Source organism: Lycium barbarum, chromosome 10 (genome assembly GCF_019175385.1).
Source record: "Lycium barbarum isolate Lr01 chromosome 10, ASM1917538v2, whole genome shotgun sequence".
In the NCBI taxonomy this organism is placed as follows: Eukaryota; Viridiplantae; Streptophyta; class Magnoliopsida; order Solanales; family Solanaceae; genus Lycium; species Lycium barbarum.
Genome location: NC_083346.1, coordinates 43,833,435 through 43,842,459, shown reverse-complemented (window position 1 = coordinate 43,842,459; position 9,025 = coordinate 43,833,435). Strand labels below are relative to the sequence as shown.

The window sequence follows — 9,025 nt, the reverse complement described above, 5'->3', positions numbered from 1 at the left end:
ACTCAGTACAACATTCGTACTGACGTCCGTTTTCTTTGGACGCTGTGTTCATGACCACAGGTAGATAGGGAGGCGAGCTTGACCCAGATTCTTAGGAGCTGTCAGCTGATTGGAAGCACTCCATTGTCCGGAGGTGCTTATGATTATTCTTTTGGTATATATGCATATTTTGGGCACGACGGAGTCTTGTTCCGTCTAGATGTATAGTATGTCAGTAGAGGCTCGTAGATACGCAGTGTGGGTTAGATGGTCTCACAAGATGTTAGTATATGTATATATTATTTTGATGACCGAGAGACAAATGTATGTAAAGCATTATTATTTCTATCTAAAATATGTTTTTCCTATAATTCGTGTATGAAGTTGATAAAAGGGCCTTAAGTGAGCAAGATGAGTGGTAGAGTGAGTGGTGCTCGGTGGCTAGCCCCGGGTACCCGTCGCGGCCCCTAGCTGGGTCGTGACAAATACCACATAATAATAAGTCTTGCACACTAGCCGAGTCAATCCTGGAGATAGTAGCATGTCACACACTCTACGCACTAGAGTTCCCCTAACCCACTCAACTCTAAAACTGAACACTTTCTAAAACCCGCGTATCACATACACAGTCCTACCAACGTCCCCACTTATCTCTATCAAAGTGCGCTTGCTCCAATTCCCTTACTCAATTTCGAAACGTTCCATACAATTCGAATTAATCTTAACCTCATCATTGATTTACCACTTCGAATGTTACAATTGTCGAACCAGAACACCTCTAGCCATCCATGCGATTTTCCCTTTCATATGATCACTCAACCGAATAGTAATACCAGTAATAGCAAGAACTAGCCGAAACTAACACAATAGATATAAGGCTCTCAACCCCAATCCAATTCTTGAGTCATTCTTATTAATCAACCACCGGCTCACATTGGCCCACAGCATAAACAAATTAACTAACTCAACACTGAACTCTTGTGTATATGTTACCCTGCATAGCCACAACATGGTCCTCGAATCAACTAGATCTTGATCCCACGATTTCCTTATCGTTCCTCTAAACACGAATATCTAACGAACATACCTTTTTACTGAAACACCCAGACCACAACTGTCCAACATCTTAAGTCTCCGCTCGTCTCAAGTAGTCATTCCTTCGATCTAGAACCGATAACCACTTTCCTGACAGGACCCATGAGCCGCCAGCATAAAATCATGTTGAAGACCAACTACCCCTTTCATGGTCGAATATGAAATCCACTCTCGTACTGATTGCAACCTTATTCTAACAAACACGTCATATGTCAATTTTTTCCTTCCTAATAGCAGAGATTATTCTATCCAAGTCCTTTTCCTTACGTGTCTATCCCATTAACACGAAAAGTACTCACACCAAAATAACCTAAGAAATCTTACTTCGCTACACGTTTTCCACGAAAGTCATCCTTTATGTCCTTATTCTCGACTTCTCTATTTTATTACACGCAGCAACTATACTCTTGCCAAATCCGCTGATCCTTACCGAACTTATACTCATCCCTTCATATCGACATCTAATACCCTACCGCTAATGAATAGTTGACCTGCCATAGATATGCCCGTGCCATGCACACCATCACAAAGCCTTGATGAAACTGAAATTTTTCCCAGAACCAAGCATATCATCGAACATTCATTCTTGTCAAATCAAGAATGAACTTTTGCCACTTCTGAGCAACCCAACGTTGAAAATACGGAGATCATTCGACCCTTTGCACCATCCTTCCCATTTTCTCAAGAAACCCCCACAATAAACCAGTCTTAACCACAATCCCACTCAACTGAAACCTCAAGCCATAACTAGAAACTAAACTTGGTCACCCATCCGAATCTGGATGACACATCTCATACTGTACCACAACACTTCATAACCAAACCGATCGCATATGAATTCCAGAACGAGTTTTTCACCACTCATGAGAGAAGAATAAGGAAATTTATATACCAATTGGAATCGACCAGATACCAATTCGAATGAAGTAACATGAAGGAATGAAAGAATTTGAAGTTTCCTAAATATCTCATAGCATCTCGCAGATAGGTACGGAGCTCATCGTACCGATCTACAAGACTCTACTAGACATGCTCTTGTACTTATAGACTGGGTAACCTAGGGCTCTAATACCAACTTGTCACGACCCAAATTGCTTAGATCCCATTTGGATGGGCTTAAAAAAGTGACTTTTATGTGTAAAGTGCTTTTAGAACTTTTAAGTACTGAAAGTTATTTTTATAAATAAGCAGTTGAGTGTTTGGATAAAAGTGTTTATGCTGAAAATAAGTTGTTGATGTGTTTGGTAAATAAGTGTTGTTAAGCACTTATTTTTTGTCAAAATGACTGAAATACCCTTAAAGCTGTTAACACCACAAATAAGTGGATTTAAAAGATTTTTAAACTCTAAAGTTGATTCAAATCAAAAGTTATTTATATTTTAAAATCACTTCCAATATAAAATGTTTATTTAAGTTAATTTTATAAATATATGTTACTTATAATTTTAAAATGTATAGGGGCAATTGCAACAACATATATTCTATCATTGCATTCGCACATTCTGTTGTAAAAAAACATATTCTTAAAGTCATTCTATCATTGCATTTGCACATATGGTGCCAGAGATATCTTTCCAAAGTTAAGAAGGTAGTAAAGCATTCATTCATATATTATTCATTGATTTTCTTAAAAAATTTCAAGACGCACCATCTAAATATATCGTTTCTTATTATTCCATTAATCTAATCCGTAAATCTTACTCTCCCTCAAAAAATTCAAAGCATGAACCAAAAAAATTGTTTCTAGCTGTCTAATGAATGCTTGCCAATGTAAACAATTGTTGAATCAATATCTACTCACATATTTTTAACTAGATAAATTCATTTGCCTTTCTAAAGTTTAGGGAATATTTATAGATTGATATGAAACTTTATCGCGAGCAAGCAACAAGTAAACTCCGACCATTGAGATGTACTAGGGCCATTTACAGGCAGTTTGTAGCCAAAATTTAGTTAATGTGGCCCTTTAGTAGGACATAACTCATCAAAACCATGAACATATCATAGACAAGGGAACAATTTTTTTTAAGTTAGGATCAACATGACTTAAAAAAGGGTAATACAATTTATAGTGGAGTGCTAATACAACCGAAAGCACTCCACTATAAATACAATAAGTGGACAATATTCATATAATACAAGCATCAAGCATTAGAAATGTCACTAGCAATCATATCACAAAACCCCATCCAATAGACATCATTTTTTTCTCCTACATCTTCGACATCTACATTGTTAGCTCTTGAAGTTGTGCCAATATCATTAGAATCAACCGATGGAATATAGCTCTCATTCTCGGCTGTTTGGATGCATCATCCACATTGCATTTATTTCTAATATAATTGTGAATGGCCATAGTAGCAAGTACGATGTCCCTTTATGCGTCAATGTGATAGTATGGCATGTCTCTCAAAATAGACCATCTTGCTTTCCAAACGCCAAATGTGCACTCTACTACATTTCTACAAGAAGAATGTAAATAGTTAAATTTCTCAATGCGTCCTCTTGGCTCTCGCAATTGTCGAGATGCACCGCGGCGAAATTCAGCTAGGTGATATCTTACATTATTTCCTTTGTATGGAGCGATGTATCCATTCATGTGTGAATATCCTGCATCAACTAGATAATATTTGTTTCCGCGTGGATGTGGAAAGTTGAGCTCATGTCTACGAAGGGCCTCAGCAAATATACAACTATCGTGAGCTGCTCCTTCCCACCCAGCCCATGCAAATGTAAAACACATATTAAAATCAACAACGGCGAGAATATTTTGAGTCGGATAGCCTTTACGTCTAATATATGGTATCTCTTGACCTTGCGGTAATCTAGCTTTAACATGTGTGCCATCAATTGCTCCAATACAATCCTACAAGAAGTGAATGTAAAATAAGAAACTTGGGATCCATTTTTTTCTCGTTGAATTCTAAGGGGCAAGAAACTATCATAAAGCTTTTCTTATATAAGGGTAGTAAAGATACAATGCAGAATAATAAATTATCATAAATAGGTTACTTACTTTAAAGAAAGGGAGATATCTTTGTTTACATGGCTTGTGAGCATCACAACCATCATTATAATTTGGATGTGGTGTAATGATATCTCTTGCAAGCTTATAAACGGCCTTTAAAACACTATGAAAGTGTCTATGAATTGTCTCGCCAGAATATTGAAAGATATCTTGTACCATTCAATTTCCAACTCTATGTGCACAAGTCATCAAGAATATGCCTAACATTTCATGTATAGACATTCCATGAGTGGGTTTAAGCCCATATTTATCAGTTAAGTCATTGGATAGATCAATGAACACCGCCTTCTTCATTCGAAAATTTTCATAACAATGAGTCTCATTTCCTCGTAATATCTCTTGAATAAACTCATTTCCAGAGCGCATTGATGTACGACAAGGTTTTTTGCATAGGTATTTTTCACAATACATCAAAATGTATTTACTTGTTATATGACATAAAGCCATCCGCTCCTTCTCATCTTGCTCTCTCCGAATCTCTTCTAGTTCTTGATCTTCATCATCAAACAAATCACTTAAATGAGGAGACACCACATTGCTAATATCCTGTTACACCTCGAAAATTTTCCCGTGAACGTACAATGAATAGACTAATGAAGAATACGAGTATGAACGACGTTTGACAACCCTAAGTGAGATTTCAAAGGCAATGGGAACAAGAGATAGGCTATGCTCCATAATGACTAATTATAGGTTTTGAAGACGTGAAAGTTACAGATTTGCAATTTGGCCCAGTCGATCGTAAAATGAAATACGGACCGTAAAGTGGTATACGGCCCGTAAACTGCCATGTCGTATTCCAACTTACAAAACTTCAACTTTCTTTCAAATGTTCAAATGGTTAAAAACGACTTGGAATACGGACCGTAAATTGAAATACGGCTCGTAAACCGCGATCGTAAATCACCATGATCCTCAGCATACCTTTCTGTTTTTGTTATGCTTAAATACGACCACGAAATACAGCCCGTAAACTGGAATACGGACCGTAAACTGGGTTTACGACCACTGTGCACTTCAACTACTGTTCATTCCGGATCAGATTTTAAGTCATTAAAGAGAGACCCAAGCTCATTAAATTCATTTCATTTCCACGATACTTCACTCTAGAAACCTCTAGAATATTATCCACTCTTCATCTACAAGAAAACAAGGGAAATAAAAGATCAATATCAAGAATCCAAGTGAATCAAGTGTATGAAACTCATCAAAGATCATCCAAGTTAAGAAATTTCAAGAGAAGCAAACTAGGGTTTTGGTGCAAAAGGAGTAATACCATTCAAGGCTTGTTTCTACAACATCTAAGGTAAGTTTTATGGTAATTACATGTTACTTAGGGTATGGAAGAGTTGGAACACTTAGATTATAGAAATGTATAAGAAATGGGTCATGAAAGTGTGAATAGTAGTATTGGTGAGTAAGGGTTTGAAGAGCCATGATCATTGATAATTTGTGATTATAAAAATGTTAGGAATGACATTTAGACCATGGAATGAGTATTTTATGTGAGAAAACGCGATAGTAAGCTCTAACCATAAATGTGGAGAAATTGAAGAGAAATGGTGGATCGTGGTCAATGTATATAAATGATGATTGTTGATTGCAATATTGTGAATGTTGTTATGAGCGTTTGGGAGTTGATATAGAATATGGGAAAAGTAGTATAAACAAAGGAAGTGCTGCCCAATTTTTCCTAGAAATAGTAGCGCGTTCTTATAGTCGAATTAACTAACGTTAGTGCGAATTATTTCTTGAAGGTAGAAACGTGACATCAAAAGAGAACAAGCAAGCGATAGCTTAGTTAAACGTCAAAGGTATGTGAGGCTAGTCCTTTCTTTCTAATGGCATGAATCTTCTAGCATGGTCTTCCTTCCTCTTCATGAGTTCCTATATTCCAGAAAGCTAAAAGCCATATCTATGAGTGGCAATACAAGATAAGAGATATGATATGATGATTCTATAATGTTAATGATGTTATTTATTGCTTACACTCACCTTAAGTGCTAGTTCCTTCAAGGTGAGGCAGAATGTCAATAATTGCTCCATAATGAAATCGGGGGATCACGACCTTACGTCACCCCGATAAAGTAAAGTTGTTCTTAAGCCTTATGCATGTATTATGATAAGTATGTCATGATAAGCATATTATGATGAGCATGTATGATGTTGATATAACACCGCGCCTATTTGGCCGGGCAGTCACCGCTAAGGCGGGCAGCTATACGATACACCATGGCCAAATAGCATGGGCAGACACCACTAGTGGGCGGCATGAGATGGTACCCCGGACGCGGGAGGCCTGGACGCAGGCTAATGTTATGATTATCACACCGATCCGATATGGACGGGCAGCTTATATATTACTACGCCGTACCTACATGGGCGGGCAGCTTATACTTCATGCATATATGACATGATGATGATTATGAGTAAGCCAGCATACATTATTTCTTTTACACTTGACAGTCAGATACAGTTATTCCATATTGATACTTCTTTTATATCATTGCCTTATTTCTTTGTTTATGCCTCTCATACTCAGTACAATGTTCGTACTGACGTCCGTTTTCTTTAGACGTTGTGTTCATGCCCACAGGTAGACAGGGAGGAGAGCCCGACCCAGATCCGTAGTAGCTGCCAGCTGATTGAAAGCACTCCTTTGTCCCGGAGGTGCTTGATTATTCCTTTGCGTATATAGTCATGTATATGTATTTTGGGGCATGACGGGGTCTTGTCCCGTCCTTATGTATAGCACTCCAGTAGAGGCTCGTAGATGCGCAGTATGGGTTAGATGGTCTCACGAGATTACTACTATATATATATATATATATATATATATATATATATATATATATATATATATATATATATATATATATATATATATATATATATATATATATATATATTATTTTGACAGCCTAAAGGCTTGTGTATATAAAAGTATTTTATGTTCTCAAATGAAAAGATGATTTTCCTATGTCTTGAGTCTAAATTGATAAAAGAGCATCAAATAAGTAAGATGAGTAGTTGAACGAGTGGTGCTCGGTGGCTAGCCCCGGGTACCCGTCGTGGCCCCTAGCTGGGTCGTGACATATCCCAACTCTCCATTTAACTGAAAATGGAAATGACTCAAATTAGTAAAGAATGAAAGTTTTTCCAAGAACCCGATTTCAAGATTGTTTAGAAACTCCATTGTTTCAATACACTTATCTCTATCTTCGGAAAATCACATTGTAAATCTCAAATTACTATTCCATCAGTAAAGAACAACAAGCACAGCAATACATAAAGTTCCCACATTCATTAAAGCCAACACAACAACAATAACCATAAGGTTTAAGGATACAACCATAACATCAACACAACATTAACAATATATAAAGTTTACACGTACAACCATAAGATTTAGGGATACAACCAAAATGTCTAAACAAGAAGCAATAAGCAAAGTTTACATGCACAACCATAATGTTCAAACATTTAACCATAGCAATGCAATCAACCCATTTTCTCAAGTATAACTGATAGTTATACTCCAACCAAGATTTTCGAGCTTCATCAGTTTCCATCTTAAGAAACAGTTGACGTACATCCTTCTTAAGAAACATGTTGCAAACATAGTTATACTTTCCACTCCCAGCAGGAATATCAGAAAAATTTGCCAACACATTCATACACTTATCGATGACGGGATCATCTACCAAAGGAGATGTAGCAGTGCTTTTCCTAGACATAAACTCCACTAGAGAGTGTATATCCTCTCTCATTGATGCCGCACCAGATTTTGCCTTATTTTTTTGAATTGAGTGCTAGTGCCAATACCATCAATTAAACCTCGTCTTTTTAGTGACGGCTTAGGAAAAATAATAGAATCCACATTATGTATCTCATCACTTTCATCATTCCCTTCATCACTAGGATTGATCAAGTGTTCTTTGTCATAGCCACCAATATCATTTGTTCCTTCTTCATCAAGATCTACTCCAATGCCAAACATTTGTTCTTGATTCGCTGTACGTGCTCTTTCTCCAGTAGCAACAATATCAGAAAACAACGTATCATAGCGATACCATATAAGTGGAAGATCTATTTTCCTGAACTTATTGTATCGATCATCCTCCTATAACAAAAAATTCAAAACTACTTTAAACAAACCAAGAAATTTAGCAATGAAAGAAACAAGAAAGACATATAGAAAAATGTGAGAGATGTACCTTAATTTTTCGCTCCCACCAATCATCATCTGCCATAATTGTATTTTTCGTGGCATCCCATCCTAAACCTGTCTCCCCTCTCATCAACTTCTTAAAAAGAATCCAATCTTTTTTCATGTTATCCCAATGATTTTTCATTTGTTTTTTATCATAGTTTCTTCCCGTGGCTTTATTGAATTCTTCAACAACATTATTCCATCCATCTCTATTTAAATGAGTATATGGTCTACGTCCTTGTCTAATCTCATTTTCACACAAATCTATAAATTTAATGTTGGCATCATCATCCCACTTAGCATTACTTCGTGCTTTACTAGTTTCTGGCATGATTGAATGTAAACAATCTGAAGAAAGGAGAAATAAACTTTCATGAACTCTGCAACATCATAATGTTGCCAGCCCAATAACTAAACAAACAGCCACAATTTGAGCTACAAAGTATAATATAAGGTAGAATTCTTTAGTTTGCCTTAAATAATGTCTCTCTGATGTCTTAAATTGCAGCCACATGAAGACAATGAAGACTTGAGAACATACTAACAAAGAAGAGGAAATACAAAGCAGAAGATGAAAAAGAACCATACTAGTCATTGTGAAGCATACCTAGTCACAACGTTTTGTAGACATACCAAAATAGAGGGATAATAAAGAAGTGGAAGCATAAAAAATATTTGATTATTTGAATGTAACGAGAGTGGAAAAAAGT

At 36.6% G+C, this 9,025-nt stretch overlaps 1 pseudogene; it reads right to left on the bottom strand.

Moving 5' to 3' along the window:
- Positions 1 to 3,451: 3,451 nt before the first annotated feature.
- Positions 3,452 to 8,670, bottom strand: LOC132612974 (L10-interacting MYB domain-containing protein-like; annotated as a pseudogene).
- Between the last annotated feature and the right edge of the window lie 355 nt (positions 8,671 to 9,025).